We start from the raw sequence: 17,469 nt of genomic DNA on the forward strand, positions 1-17,469 counted from the left end.
CGAACGCCGCCACCTCTCAGCCTTGATAAATGTCAGAACATATAGGGGGGCCAATATAGACTCGGACCACTATCACGTTGGCATGGTGCTTCGAGGTCGAATAACAATACCACCTAGAATCCCCTCTGACAATCAGGTAAGAGTTCAGACTGAAGCCATCCGCAACACAGGCCTCGGCGACACCTATAAGAGGGAAATGGAAGTACAAGAACCGCAGTCAACAGAGGACTTGGAGAGGAAGCATCAACAAATGATCTTCACAACCACCTGAAGAACGTTATCATGGATACGGCCACAAACATACTTGGCCCCAGCCGCAAAAGGAGTCGGAACGGCATACCGAGTAATGTTGCATTCTCAAAGAACGCGGGCACGCGCAGAGACTTATCCCGAACTCCGTCGAGCGGAGAAGCGACTTCACAAACGGAAAAAGGAACCCTGGGAGAACCAACAAGTCTGTGAGATAGAAAAGTACAGGGAGCAACTGCGCCAGGCGCGGAAGTTTTACCAACAAGTCAGCAGGATGAAGCCTTATACACCTCGATGCTCATCCTGCCCAGACAAAGAGGGAAATCTGATTTCCGACAGAATGGGCATATTGGAGCGATGGGTTGAGCACTTTGATGAACTACTGAACAACCAGAACATCGGCGAGTTGGAGGTCCCGCCAACTGAAGACGACGGACAAATACTGTCACTACCAAGTTTAGGAGAAACAGTCCGTGCAATTCATCGGCTAAAAAATCATAAGTCGTCAGGAGCCAATGGAATTACAGCCGAATTGGTTAAATATGGAGGCGACTAGTTACACCAAGTGGTTCATCAACTTGTGCTCAAGGTATGGGACAGCGAACCAATGCCTGACGATTGGCAACGAGGCATTATCTGTCTCATACATAAATAGGGAGATATCACACAGTGCAGCAATTATAGAGGTATCACGTTGCTGAGTACCATCTATAAGATATTCTCCACTATCTTGCGAGGCCGGGTAGCCCCATATCCCCAGAACATCATTGGCCCATACCAAAGAAGCTTCACTCCAGGCAAATCAGCAACAGATCAAATTTTCTCTCTGCGGCAAACGATGGAAAAAACTGTTGGAATATGGACAACAGTTGCACCATCTGTTTATCGACTTTAAAACCGCCTATGATAGCATAGCCATGGTAAAACTGTACACGGCCATGAGAGAATTCGGTATCCCAACGAAATTAATATGACTGACTAGGCTGACCCTGACCAATGTGCGAGGCCAGATAAAAGCAGCAGGATCACTCTCAAGACCTTTCGACATCAACAACGGTCTACGACAAGGGGATGCGCTATCATGCGTCCTCTTTAACCTGGCCCTCGAGAAAGTGATCCGTGATGCTGAGGTAAATGCAAGAGATACGATCCTCTTCAAGCCCACCCAACTACTGGTATATGCTGACGATATCGACATCTTGCGAAGAACCACCCGAGATGTACAAACTGCCTTAATCCTGATCGAGCAGGCGGCAATTGGCGCGAGAACTTGGGCTGCAAATCAATGAAGGCAACCCAAAATATATGATGGCAACGTCAGCACCGAAGACGAACCAACTAACAACATCGAACCGCACTGATCAAACAGGAAGAATAAGGATAGGAGAATACAACTTTGAGACCGTTGACAATTTCTCCTATCTAGGGTCGAAAATCACAACCGATAACAGCTACGATGATGAAATCCGCGCACGGTTGTTGTGAGCCAATTGAGCCTATTTCAGCTTACAAAAACTGTACCGCTCGAAATGTCTCACCATAGGGTCAAAGCTCTTACTGTACAAGACTATGATCTTACCAGTCCTTATGTATTCCTCGGAAACTTGGTTTCTTACCAAGAACTCTTGGCCGCGTTCGAGAGAAGAATCCTCCGAAGAATTTTTGGCTCTCTACATGAGGATTGACGATTCCGTAGCCTACACAATGACGAAATCTATGAGCGATACCATGACCGTCCGGTCGTGGATAAAATCCGGCTCATCATCATCATCATCAACGGCGCAACAACCGGTATCCGGTCTAGGCCTGCCTTAATAAGGAACTCCAGACATCCCGGTTTTGCGCCGAGGTCCACCAATTCGATATCCCTAAAAGCTGTCTGGCGTCCTGGCCCACGCCATCGCTCCATCTTAGGCAGAGTCTGCCTCGTCTTCTTTTCCTACCATAGATATTGCCCTTATAGACTTTCCGGGTGGGATCATCTTCATCCATACGGATTAAGTGACCCGCCCACCGTAACCTATTGAGCCGGATTTTATCCACAACCGGACGGTCATGGTATCGCTCATAGATTTCGTCATTGTGTAGGCTACGGAATCGTCCATCCTCATGTAGGGGGCCAAAAATTCTTCGGAGGATTCTTCTCTCGAACGCGGCCAAGAGTTCGCAATTTTTCTTGCTAAGAACCCAAGTTTCCGAGGAATACATGAGGACTGGCAAGATCATAGTCTTGTACAGTAAGAGCTTTGACCCTATGGTGAGACGTTTCGAGCGGAACAGTCTTTGTAAGCTGAAGTAGGCTCTGTTGGCTGACAACAACCGTGCGCGGATTTCATCATCGTAGTTGTTATCGGTTGTGATTTTCGACCCTAGATAGGAGAAATTGTCAACGGTCTCAAAGTTGTATTCCCCTATCCTTATTCTTGTTCGTGTTTGTGTTTGACCAGTGCGGTTTGATGTTGTTGGTTGATTCGTCTTCGGTGCTGACGTTGCCACCATGTATTTTGTCTTGCCTTCATTGATGTGCAGCCCAAGATCTCGCGCCGCCTGCTCGATCTGGATGAAGGCAGTTTGAACGTCTCGGGTGGTTCTTCCCATGATGTCGATATCGTCAGCATAGGCCAGTAGTTGGGTGGACTTGAAGAGGATCGTACCTCTTGCATTCACTTCAGCATCACGGATCACCTTCTCGAGGGCCAGGTTAAAGAGGACGCATGATAGCGCATCCCCTTGTCGTAGACCGTTGTTGATGTCGAATGGTCTTGAGAGTGATCCTGCTGCTTTTATCTGGCCTCGCACATTGGTCAGGGTCAGCCTAGTCAGTCTTATTAATTTCGTCGGGATACCGAATTCCCTCATGGCCGTGTACAGTTTTACCATGGCTATGCTATCATAGGCGGCTTTAAAGTCGATGAACAGATGGTGCAACTGTTGTCCATATTCCAACAGTTTTTCCATCGCCTGCCGCAGAGAGAAAATCTGATCTGTTGCTGATTTGCCTGGAGTGAAGCCTCTTTGATATGGGCCAATGATGTTCTGGGCGTATGGGGCTATCCGGCCTAGCAAGATAGTGGAGAATATCTTATAGATGGTACTCAGCAACGTGATACCTCTATAATTGCTGCACTGTGTGATATCTCCCTTTTTATGTATGAGACAGATTATGCCTCGCTGCCAATCGTCAGGCATTGATTCGCTGTTCCATACCTTGAGCACAAGTTGATGAACCACTTGGTGTAACTGGTCGCCTCCATATTTAACCAATTCGGCTGTAATTCCATCGGCTCCTGGCGACTTATGATTTTTTAGCCGATGAATTGCACGGACTGTTTCTCCTAAACTTGGTGGTGGCAGTATTTGTCCGTCGTCTTCAGTTGGCGGGACCTCCAACTCGCCGATGTTCTGGTTGTTCAGTAGCTCATCAAAGTACTCAACCCATCGCTCTAATATCCCCATTCTGTCGGAAATCAGATTTCCCTCTTTGTCTCGGCAGGATGAGCATCTAGGTGTATAAGGCTTCATCCTGCTGACTTGTTGGTAAAACTTCCGCGCCTGGTGCGGTTGCTCCCTGTACTTTTCTATTTCACAGACTTGTTGGTTCTCCCAGGCTTCCTTTTTCCGTCTGTGAAGTCGCTTCTCCGCTCGACGGAGTTCGTGATAAGTTTCTGCGCGTGCCCGCGTTCTTTGAGAATGCAACATTACTCGGTATGCGGCATTCTTCCGTTCCGTTGCTAGCTTACATTCATCGTCAAACCAGCCGTTCCGACTCCTTTTGCGGCTGGGGCCAAGTATATTTGTGGCCGTATCCATGATAACGTTCTTCAGGTGGTTGTGAAGATCATTAGTTGATGCTTCATCTCCAGGTCCTCTATTGACTGCGGTTATTGCGGCATCCATTTCCCTCTTATAGGTGTCGCGGAGGGTTGTGTTGTGGATGGCTTCAGTGTTCACTCTCACCTGATTGTCAGAGGGGATTCTAGGTGGTATTGTTATTCGAGCTCGGAGCACCATGCCAACGAGATAGTGATCCGAGTCTATATTGGCCCCCCTATATGTTCTGACATTCATCAAGGCTGAGAGGTGGCGGCGTTCGATCAACACGTGGTCAATTTGGTTGAAAGTGGTCCCGTCTGGAGAGGCCCACGTATGTTTGTGGACCGCTTTCCGCGCAAACCAGGTACTTCCAACAACCATTTCGTGTGACCCTGCTAATTGAATAGTCCGCAGTCCGTTATCATTTGTTTTTTCGTGTAAGCTATGGGAGCCAACGTATCGCCTGAATACGGGCTCCTTCCCTACTTGGCTGTTAAAATCCCCAAGTATGATTTTGATATCATATCTGGGACAGGCTTCGAGGGTTCTTTCTACTGCCTCGTAGAAGGTATCCTTCTCCGACTCTGCAGTCTCCTCTGTAGGGGCGTGAACGTTTATGAGGCTTATATTTCTAAACTTGCCTCGCAAGCGCAGAGTGCATAGCCGTTCGCTTATACTTTCAAAGCCGATAACAGCAGGTTTCATTTTTTGGCTGACTAAGAAACCTACTCCGAGCACATGGTTTACTGGATGGCCGCTATAATATATGGTGTAGTGGCTCTTCTCCAGGAAACCGGTCCCTGTCCATCGCATCTCTTGCAACGCAGTTACATCAGCCCTGTATTGGGACAGGGTATCGGCTAGCTGCTTATCAGCTTCATCTCTGTACAGGGAGCGCACGTTCCATGAGAAAATGCGCAAATCGTTGTTCCTTTGTCGTTGCCGGGTCCGTCGTTTTAATATCCGTCCTATCCGAGGCTCCTGGTGTGGCTTCGTAACGGTTGTTTTCCGTGTAGGGTTGTCAGCCCTACCCAACCCCCAACCTGGAGGACCAGTTGGTACAATTTATCCCGTTTTTAGGCGCGGGAGGCTCGCCTTCATCCTTCTCCGTCTGCAGCTTTTCGTCAGAAAGAGCTCCCAGCGGTCACCACGTGGAGGTGGTGATGATGATGATAATAAATTTGTCGAAGGAAACGGATAAACTTTTCACTGTAGGGGGGCAAGCGAAAGATGAGATGTGAGAATGTGTCGACGGATATTGCCTTCGGTTAGCTATAGTGCAGTTTTTTATATTATAGTCTACGAACGAGACTGCTTGGAATTTAAAGTACAAAGCGATAGCTGTTGCAATGGTGATATTACCATTGGTTCGAAGCAAGTCACTGACACAATTTCCTGCGGTCCATTTTTTACGGAACCTCAAACGGCTAATATTTGACGTAACCACAATTTATAACTGATAGATTTACACGAGGATTTACTTTTCTTTTAACTTTACTATATTGGGTGATCATAATCGTGATTTCATTGCAACCTCAGTTGAAATGGCCCCATTAAGGATTCCTCAATTTTTAAGGCTTGAGGATGCCAATATAGGGAATGAACCTCAAAGACTGCACCTTATTGGACACCTGAGGCAGGAAAAGCATCGATTGAGTATGCGATCTGTCGTGGTTCTTTCCTTTCGATCGCGGCACACGGGTCTGGAGCTTTACGGCTCCATGTTTGGACCTTCTTTTCTGTTTAATTTCCAGATTTAGCTCGCCCGTTTACTTTCGTTAAGTACGCGCAATATCCCCATGTTTGCTGGATTTAGGACCACATGAAGTTCGGTTATATGGCTTCTGATGGATTGAAGTATTAAAAGGACCCAACCTCCCTCTCCCGTCCCGTGACTAACTAGCAAAGAGGAAAGAAAGCATGTGTCGACAGATCACTTCGGTGAAGATTCAATCTTTGCGGGTGGAGTTTTGCATTCACTTTCGTCAACCATTTAGGTGTTTGGGATAGCTCTCTCTTCTTCGTCGCGTCCACCCCCTCAGGATGGTCTTTAATCATTGTCGCATTATTTCACCACATAATCCCCGAGCGCATCAACGTTTGATTGACAAAGCGTAGGTTGGAGTTGGTTTTAGATCCTCCTTGCCAACTACGTTGACAGATTAGAATATATCACCCTCCAATATCAATATTTGTATAAGTCGTGTATAATGTGCAGTCCTGAATATGTCAAGTCAGTTGCAAGTAAGATTTTATAAAGCATCACCAAAAAGTGGATTTCACTGGTTGTAGACTCAATTTATTCCTATTGTAGTTGTCACCAATTTCCGTGAAAATTCGACGAAGTCGTTTTTAGCAGATCTGCTGCACTACATTTGATTAGTTTCTTAAGTCTATGGACAGTGATTGACCACTTAAAAAGTTTCCCCCGAAACTATCAATCTAAGCAATCCATACTACATCTATGAGTACATACGATACTGTAAATAAACCCCCAAATTCCTATCGACAACCATAAACTCTCCAAAAAGCCCTTCGCTCCAGTCAAACCCAAATTTGTATGCTAAAACCGTACTCAGCCATGAAATTAACTTTTTCAATTATCCTTCTTGATGACGATCTTTCCAGCTTCATATCTCAATTATTTCTTACATTTGGAAATCCGTTCGGGCCATAAAAGTAAGACAAAGGAATCATCAAACAAAAGCCTCTGGTGTCGTGTATGTGTTGACTTTCGCTACTTTTCTCGGAGGATGCCTCCTCGTAAGCATACGATGAAAAAATGCTGTGGGCGAATGAAATCCTGGAGAGTATTATCCCCGCATCAAATCACATCTCATCTCATTTAATATCTGATTTAAGTGGAAATTATGCGGGTGTTTGTGGTGGCTTTCGAACACAAGTGATGAGCGAATAACTTGATGATTGCCATCTATTCTGATACGTAGGAATCATATTGGATTCTCAGAAAAGCGCTTAGTTAATCCTACTCGAGAATCCAGCGTGGCTCCGACTTCTGGGTAGGCTTTTGAATCTCTTTCGAGGCGCTCTTTGTGTATAGGATATCATTGTGGGTTGTATAGGGCGTATCTGCATCTGAGCAGGCTCGCGCTTGCTGTCGCGTTGTGTAACCACTCAATGGCAAACAGTGAACTTCGTAGTGTCAGTCCAGTCAGCTCTTTGGGGTTTGAGATGTTAACCTTCCGAATAGAAAGTCGTCTGTAAATAGGTATGACATTCCTGAATAAACTAATATTTCGCAAGTAACCTGCTGTCCATTCTTTTAAGGCGAATATTAACTTCCACCCTATATATCTCCACCCAAGCGAAACACTCAGTTATACATGTATTTCCGCACCACAATCCCTAAATCTCCTTGAGAAACTCAAGTGAATTCCTTTCTACAAAGTTGATTTTGAGTGGTTTACGATAGAGATGATGGACTTAAGGATGTGCCTACGTAAATAAGTAAGTTGGCATCCCACTTACTTGGTTCGTGAGAAAGCCTGCTAAAATGTGTTTGTACGTGGTGTATGTGGAAGATGTTTTTGGGCCTACTTTTCCCATACGATTCTTTGTCTTAAGCCAATCAGACTGAGAACGGAATTTCAATTTTCTTGGATTCGGCTAAAGAAATTCACGTAGGTGGGGAACTGACGAATCCAGATGCCAGATTCTACTTGAAAATGACCCGAGGCGGAGCATCTAAGTGATTTCGCAGTAATTATGTTTACAGTTTTCGACATTTAAATTACGGTTTGTTATCTTGCAATGGAAGGGGTTTATATGTATAAAAGATGGAAGTTGAGGGAGGAAGTAATATAATAGATTTATTGAAGAGTTTGCTTTTAGACATACTTCTTAAATTGTAGTGTACTGATAAAGGAATAAAAGCGATAAGCACGAAGATAAACAGCACGTATGCCGTTACTAAGGCTTGAATCCACAGTGTGAGATGAAGAGGCAGATAAATATTTGAGATAATTCAATACCATAAACTACAATGGAATGGCCCGCATCATAGATTCATCGTCGTCTCCATAAACCCAACAATCGTTACACCGTCTAGGCCTGTCTTGGCAAGTAACCCCAAATATCCTGGTTCTGCGCCAGGGTCCATTCATTCGATGCCCCTAAAAGAGGCTCATTGTCACTCAATCCGATCATTCTGTTTCTAACGATATTGGATGCATTTTCTTGGTCGGTCTGTCGAGGGACCTGTTATCAAAAGAGATCAGGTAGGATCCAGCATGTTGGAATAACCCCAACTCCAACTTTATTTATCTTTTTCCCTGATCGTAGCATTTTATTTTTGTTTTACTGAGGATAATAGAAAATACATTGTCTCAAATCCTCCTCCGGTATGTGAACAACAATGTGGAGTTCCCCCGTCGAAAATTCTTGGGAGGAGTGTTCTCTCGCACACGGGTTTAAGTATCCGTGGGCTATATCATTACTGGAAAGATCACTGTCTTATACAATAAGAAGAGTGATCCTCCTGCTTTTATTTGGCCTCGCTCATTGAACAGGGTGAGCCTAGTCAATCTTATTAATTTGATCGGGATACCGATATTGAGAACGAAGAATAGTTGTTTCAAATATAGATGTATTGAATAAGATTGTTGCCTATAGTTTTAGTTCACTTTTCTCAACAAGACCAACTCTATGAAGGGCTTAATACGGGGCACTTATGCTGTAATTCCCATGTTGGAAGGGATAATTGGTGGTATTGGTACCTTCGTGACAACATGGCACTAATCGACGGAAAGCGGCGCTAAACTGCCGTTCGAAAATCTGTACACATCAAGTACATGCGAACCATCTCAGCCAAAATTAGCAATGCCGTGGCCTCAGCAACTCGAAGAAACATCGTGTGGTTAGTTAAGGATTAAACACACTCAAAGTCTTTCCTGCTTGTCGTAAGAAGCGACCAAAAGGAATGGAAATTTTTGGTCTAGTAACTTGCAAATTTTGAAATTTTACTACTACTGAAACGCCAATGGCGTCTCGGATAGGGACTGCTCTCTGGAAAGCTGAGTGGTAGCAGATGCAAATGCTGTGCCGAGCTGTTTCCGACAGCTACCATAAAGTGCGTTCTTTTGACTTGGACGCTGGTTTCTGACAGACTTCTGACTGCAAGATTCGTGTCCAGGTTAAGGAGCATCACAATTGTACAGTACTAGATACCAACGGAGACTTTCCGAATAGTGGAGAAGGAAGTTTTCTACGAGCAATGACCCAGAGTTCAGAGGAAGCGATGATAGGTGACTTGAATGCTAAAGTGGGCTCTGACAGCACCTTGCTCGAACATGTGATAGTGAAGCCCAGTCTTGGCGATCGTAACAATAATGGTGGGATGTTTGTGAATCTATGCAGCATCCACCTTCTCGTCATTGATGGCACACTGTTCGAGCACAGAGCCTTCTATAAGATCAGGTGGGTTTCAATTGACCGACACCGTACTAGCTATCAGTTTGACCAAATTGCGACCAGCAGTAGATTTAGGGATTGTTTTCTGGATGTGAGTCATGGCGGGCGTAACGCGGTAAAATTTCAATACCGAACGAAATCCCGAGAAGTTCAGTGTAGTATGTGCCATACCAAAGGGGAATATGTTCTTGCATGTGATGATTTTGGAAGTTCATATTGCTTAACGAAAGAGTATGCTTCTGATCCCAAATTTTCCGATAGTTCTCTGAAGGACGCTGGCGATTGACTCCTCAACCATGATGGCAAGCAGTTGAAGAGGTGGAAGGAACGCTTCACGACGATTCGTAACCGTATTACATTCGATCAAGTGTCTCCTGTTGGGGATAAAATGGTGAGTCACCGTAACATGTGGATACGGACGGTTTCGCCATGTAGAAGAGAAATCGTTTCGGTCACCATTGGACACAAATCGAGTATAGCCGTTGGGTTTGATGCTCTCCCCAGTTGATCTGTTACTTCCACTCTGTTACTTCCACTCGTACGGAAATCCTGGTAATCCAAAAGGTTTCTCAGGAAGTGGAAGAAGGGGGTGATGACTAAGATTCCAAAGAAAGACAATGATTTTGGGGGCGACAATTGAAGGGGTATAAGCGTGCTTCTTGGTTCGCTTCCGCTGGGAATTCGCACGCATTCATCACATTAACAACCTACGGATCATTTTGAAACAATACACGGTGCTTAGCTTTTTATTTCACCTGCTCTTCCTTGGTTTCAAGAAAATGTTCGATAGCGTGAACAGGGTATATATCATGCATGCTCTACGCAGGAGGTGCAATTCGGAGAAATTAATAGCTATTATCAGAGGGACGTATGATGGCGCAAAATGTTACGTGCTGCATCTCAGATGAATTTGAGATCCAAAGTAGAGTCCGCCTGGAATGCATCCTCCCACCGATATTATTTCTTCTTCGGTGCTGTCTTGCCCGGAGGACGTGTAGGATTTAAATGAAGTAAATATCTGACATTTTTCCTCAAACAGCTCAACTACGCTTGTTCTCTCACCGGGTCATGATCGTGGCCAATTGGTTCTGGATTTGGAAAGAGGGGCAAGTAGAGTTGGACTGAAGATAAACACGAATAAAACCTAGATTCTCAGTTCGACAGGTCACTGGGCGCAGAGCAGTAAAGGTGGAGTGCGGGCGTCTCAGGGAGTCCTGGAAGGAGTTTAAAATTATTTTAGCATGGGCGTGGTTAACGCGCTATGCTCCATTACAGAACAAATGACGACCGTATATATTGTATAATTACTTCGCTGGAAGCGGTAATTAGAACTATCTTCGCAAAAACATACCACTAGCCAACGAAAATCTCAACATTGACTTATTCGGCGAATGCACACCTCCAACCAGCCATTCCAAGAGCTACAAGAATGAAACACACAAGGATAGTCCCAACCGAGATCAGTTATACCGTGACCTCAGTAACTAGTAGGAAAATTGTGGTGGTTGAAGCTTTCGAAAATTTTATGCCGATTTTTTTACGTTCATTCTCTATTGTGACCGAAACCATATGAACGTCGCACGAGAGATTGCAGGCGCGTCTGATGCTGTATTGTATATGTTAGGATAATTGAGTTCAATATGAGCTCTTTACAGGGTGGAAAAAGAAAATCCGTCCCCGAGAAAACTCAGGGCCTGGAGGGAATCCGTCCTTTCCACCGCCTTTCGCATTCCACCATAATTGATTGAATTGACTGAAAGATTAAGTGTAGCAGGGGCTTTAGCCCAGAATAACCGTCTAGTGTCATTTGATGTCATTACCTCTGCATCAATGAAAATTATTTCACATTCAGGGGAAAATATTTCGAGACAACCTTGGATGTAGCGATGGGCCCTCCTCTCCCCATTCCTAAGTGAAATCTTTATGGCATCACTGGAGCAGGAAATTGAGCAAGATGGATCACTGTCAAATATATGGTTGAGGTACGTGGACGACATTTTGGCAGTGATCCTGAAACAAGTATCAACAAAATGTTGAATAACATCAACACGCTACACCCAAAAATAACCTTCACTCATGAGATTGAAGTTAATAACCAATTGAGACGGTTTGCACGGTAACCTATAGGAGACTATGTGCCAGACTCGACATACTCTAAAATTCTCGTTAACAATGTCACGGAAATGAGGGAGAGACCCTCAAACAGTCCTTTTGTGGATGCTAAGTAAGAAATTCTTCGAGAACTTCAGGAAGATCATTGAAGATAACTGATTGGGGGTGGGGAACTATCGTCCCTCCAACAGAAGTTACGGTATCAAGAGTTGTTGACTTCAAAACGCGCAGCATAGCGCTAGCTGGGATTGGTCAAAACTGTTTCCGGCATCACTGGCTACGATATCATCATCATCATCAACGGCGCAACAACCGGTATCCGGTCTAGGCCTGCCTTAATAGGGAACTCCAGACATCCCGGTTTTGCGCCGAGGTCCACCAATTCGATATCCCTAAAAGCTGTCTGGCGTCCTGACCTACGCCATCGCTCCATCTTAAGCAGGGTCTGCCTCGTCTTCTTTTTCTACCATAGATATTGCCCTTATAGACTTTCCGGATGGGATCATTCCCATCCATACGGATTAAGTGACCCGCCTACCGTAACCTATTGAGCCGGATTTTATCCACAACCGGACGGTCATGGTATCGCTCATAGATTTCGTCATTGTGTAGGCTACGGAATCATCCATGAGGATGGCCCAGGGGGGCCAAAAATTCTTCGGAGGATTCTTCTCTCGAACGCGGCCAAGAGTTCGCAATTTTTCTTGCTAAGAACCCAAGTCTCCCAGGAATACATAAGGATTGGCAAGATTATTGTCTTGTACAGTAAGAGCTTTGATCCTATGGTGAGACGTTTCGAGCGGAACAGTTTTTGTAAGCTGAAATAGGCTCTGTTGGCTGCCAACAACCATGCGCGGATTTCATCATCGTAGCTGTTATCGGTTGTGATTTTCGACCCTAGATAGGAGAAATTGTCAACGGTCTCAAAGTTGTATTCTCCTATCCTTATTCTTCCTGTTTGATCCGTGCGGTTTGATGTTGTCGGGTGGTTCGTCTTCGGTGCTCACGTTGCCACCATATATCTTTTGATACTCAGCCTCAAGTAGATGACGATGGACGAGTTCTGGACATTCTAAATTTCTTCCTGGTTTCAAAGCAGTATCTGGCTGTGATCGATATGAAAACGGCACCTAGGTGCTTGCAATTTTTCGTACGTGGCTGAGGAATGCATGGCTTGGATTCAAAGATAATCATAAAAATATTATGTCATACAGGATGGGTTCTGTACATCTATGTTAAATGGATCTTTCAGGTGATTACTGAGCAAGCCCTAGAAACGACCAGGAATTTGCCGTAAGTTAGGCGGACGCTAGAAAATCCTGAAAGGAGGCGTTGAAGTCCTTCAGTGCAGAAGTAGCTCCATGCAAGTACTTATGGGAACATGTGGCTTGCATTGATGCTAAACTGTTCCGAAAAAGAAACGATTGGGAGTGGAATTAAAACAGATAAACCCTGTTGACATATTGTTCTTTAGGTTGACCCGAATGTTAATACAAGAAGGGTGTTTGATGATGATGTTGACACCAGAAAATTTTTTCCATAAATTTTCCTGCATTTGGAAGGGCCAGGGCCTTTCATAGTTCAGTCGACCAAATTTCAATATCGAGTTCGATTATGATCCACTTGTTTCAGTCCCAAACTTTGTTAAATTTGGGTCCGGCGCTCATCTTAGAAAAACTGACAATACTTGATGGTGGATGAAATGAATCCTCACTTGCATTAGTCTAGAGAAACAAAGAGCCCTTCTGTTGAATAAAAACAACTCCAACTTCATCCTTTTTTATACAGCACCATTAAAAGGTATTCTAAGAGAACTTCAAAAGCTATGGGCCGGTCAAGTAGCAACGAACTCACAACAATAAAGGGCATGTATCCACTGATTACAGTTTACAATCACTCACTCATCCAAGAAGCCACAATCGCACAGGCAGAGGTATAACCTTCTATTAATCTCAGCCCAACTTCCCTATGTCCTTTTTCTTGTTTCGATTTTCCAAGTCTGCAACTTCAAATAGTGGCTTCTGTTTAACAAAACCATCATCATCAGTTCAACTCTCTTGGTAGGGGTTAACCCGCCAACTCATCTACGACACTGCATTTCCACTTTATTTTCGACTTGTTGGCCAACGGGCATAAACAAGGAAACTTTCAGTTTGTTTCGACAAAACTTCAAACCTTTCCAAAGAAGGTGCGAATCAGCTACCGTTGTAGGAATGGCTGCTGGAGGTTGGAGCTGAGTATCGATTCCCTTCTCAAGTTGGTGTATAGGCATTGGAATCGAAACTTTCATGGGGAATACCATGCATAAGTTCTAAGGTTTTTGCTTTTAGACACTGGAAGTTTTTATGGTACATAAGAATCAGCATCCGAGAAAATGTTAATCGCACGAAACTAGATTAAAAGCTACCAAAATAAAGAATTCTGTGAGTAACATTCACAGAGAAACTTAGTAACCTCTTTTGAAAAAGCGCGGATTCACTACGATATAATTTCATAATTTCTGGGAGCAATTCTGAGCTCATTAATATAGAGTCTAAATTCAAATTTCTGACATAGTTAATCGGGAATCAATTTAACTAACAGGCAAACCGAAGTACATTTGTTCTGCAAGCATTGCTGACACTAGATACTACTTGGCGGCATCTGCTGATGCCAAACTTTTACTTACGAATAAGTATGCAGCCAAATTTCCACAGGACACAACATCGATAACAAACCTCCTTCGGATAGACCGCCATCGAGAAAATCACAATGGTAGGGTAGTATCAGTGCTGATGGGGGAGAATTTTCCAAGATACCTGACAAATCCCAACTGGTTATGCCCACCGACAGGCAAAAGTGCTCAGAGTGACCAGAGTCGAAAAATTTCCAAAATATGTGATCATGGCTATCCACTATTCGCTCTGCTGGAAAAACTGTGAGAATATCAGTTGCACCATCTTTTCATTGAATTTAAAGCCTCCTATGATAGCATAGCCGGCCTTCACACGACCATGAGAGAATTTGGTATCCCGAAGAAATTGATAAGACTGACTAGGGTGACCCTGACCAATGTGCGAGGCCAGATAAAAGCAGCAGGATCACCCATCAAAAACGGCCTAAAAGAAGGGGATGCTCTATGATGCGTCCTCTTTTACGTGGTCCTGAAAAAAGTGATCTGTGTTGCTGAGGTGATCCTCTTCAATTCAACCCAACTACTGGCCTATGCTATCTAGATCGAGCAGCCGGCGCGACATCTTGGGCTGCACATCAATGAAGGCAAGACAAAATATGTATACGGTGGCAACGTCAGCACCAAAAATCAAAAATCACTGGTCAAACGAGAAGAATAAAGATTGGAAACTCTAACTTTGAGACCGTATCTAGAGTTGAAAATTACAATCGATAACACGGTTTTTGGCAGCCAACAGAGACTATTTCAGTTTATAAAAACAGTTCCGCTCGGAACGTCTCACCACAGGGTCAAAGCTTACTGTACAAGACAACGATCTTGCCCCTACATGAGGATGGACGATTTCGTAGTCTACATAACGACGGAATCTATGAGCGATACCATGACCGTGTGGTTGTAGATAAAATCCGGCTCAATAGGTTACGGTGGGATGATTCAGTCCGGGAAGTGTATAAGGGAAATATTTATAGTTGAAAAAGAAACGAAGGCAGACTCTGCCTGAGATGGAACAATGGCGTAGGCCAGGACACTCGGCGCAAAACGGGGATGTTTGGAGTTCGTTATTAAGGCAGTCTTAGACCGGATACCGGTTGTTGCGGCGTTGATGATGATGATGACCCCCTATGGCAAGAGTGGTGCTCTGAGGTGGCGGGGAGGCTGAACCAAAACCAAGTGGCCGAGAAGAACCTCCACGTGGTGGCACCGGGAAACGCTGTATCGCATTGGCTTGCCGGCCGTGATGCAGTAGGCGAATGCTCCAAGGCTAAATAAGGGCGATCAGACCCGAGTCTGCACGGGGACTCATCTGAAGTGGCTACGGCCACGAAACCTTACCAGGAGTATACTGGTACCATGGGAACCGGGATAGCCCCTGGACTCATATACTTCGAGAGAATTCCTGTCGTATATGAGTACAGCTCGGTTGTTTGCGGTTGGCCCCCTAGTGGGAACTTAATGGGGGTTGTTGGTGATGCTCAAGCGAGAAGAGATCTTCGGGCCTCGGCGTGGTGTTGCGTTTCAACACGGGTGCCGTACTCCTTAGTTCGGTAGAGATTTAGGGAGGTCTTGCATCTACCAGTATGAATACTAAGCCATGCACTTGCATGGACTGGTACCGTTGTTGCTTGTCACAGCGGGGCTCTGATTGTGGTCCCAAAATCAAACCGTGTCTTAAGAAGACTGTAGGATGAAGTCTCCACGACAGATACCTACGCTAAAACCCCAAGGACTTAACTATAGCAAGAATTAAGTTACGGGGTAATCACTGGCTTAGTTTGTTAGCGCCCACCATATTGGCTCCGGAAGTTTTAACATAAACTGATAGAATAACTAGATGTAGTTGAACTGGATCTCTTCAATTTGGGCGATGAGCCCACTTTCGTTAGTGTGGTCAGGTGAAAAGCCATCAATATCCAAATGGTACCTTTGATATAGTCGCTCTTAAGAACGGTGAGTTTGGAACCTCTCTAGTCGCGCTATTTCAAAATTCACAGAAAGCCGACTGGTCGAGTTGTGATCTCTGAGAGGTGCATCTAATCCATTACTAGGATTGTGAAAGCGCTTCGAAGAGAGCAATTCCATAGTGGAATTAAGAATTGGCAAAACAAAGGAGAGGAGCATAATCGAACTCTACAAGCTTAGATTGCTCTGGAAGATACTATAAGATCAGCTGAATAATTAACATGAAGAGGCTTTTACGAAGACATAAACCAGCTTAAGAGTATAGCGCGATATTTATTTCATGACCATGGAAACTTACCCGTCTAACTTCCTTTCTTCAAAAATGTTGAAAGGACGCTTAGTACGTGTAGTCAACACGTCTATGTGAAAGTAAATCGCCGGGAAAGGCAGACTACAAACTGTTAGTACTCCAACTCCAACTATGGTTTGTTGCGGCAATTCGTAGTGAGATAAGGTGGCATGAAATTATTTTGTTGTGGATCAGTAGATTCAGTAGATAGATATGATAGAGAGGTAGAAAAGAAGCGTATTCAAACAAAATGTGACAGTGGGTGTCGATATGGAGAGCTTTTCTCCCTTGCCATAACTTACTACGGTTTTCGGAGGATGTAAGAAAGTTTACACACTATCACCGATTTTGTTGATAAGATATGTAATTAGATGATGAAAATTTCGCAAGTAAGCTGATGCCTTCGAAAGGAACTTATGGTTATATTCACTTAGAACGATGGGGGATGACATGTCACAGACGGCAGTGACACCGAACGCATCTGAGCCTAAGGGGCGCCACCAGCCTCCTCAGGAGCGACAGCCGGATCCCCTCGGGAGAGGCTAAATGAGTTGGGTCGAGGAAAATCCATAAGTGTCTCGAAATGTGCAGGAATACCCACTCTGGGGAAAAAGGCTGTGGAACAAAAGTCCGGCTTGGAAGAGTCATCTGTCTTTTAACTCGCTCAAAAATTGTTGAGTTGTCGGAATTTATCAGAAAGCAAACACAGCGTGTACCAAGTAATCGAGGTGAGAGTCATCAGGATTCTATACAATAAATCGCGGGAAGATGCGAAAGAATTCTAAAATTACTCCTTCAACGGTAATGCAGTCAACACCGATGACTTTCAACTGTATATTCGTGGATGGGTAGGCAGGAGGGTTTAGGAAAAGGAAGACAGACACTCAGTAAACCAGAAGGTTCACAAAAAGCAAAATACCATGTTACCCACCTTTAGGAAGGG

This window comes from Hermetia illucens, chromosome 5 (assembly GCF_905115235.1).
Source record: "Hermetia illucens chromosome 5, iHerIll2.2.curated.20191125, whole genome shotgun sequence".
Classification (NCBI taxonomy): Eukaryota; Metazoa; Arthropoda; class Insecta; order Diptera; family Stratiomyidae; genus Hermetia; species Hermetia illucens.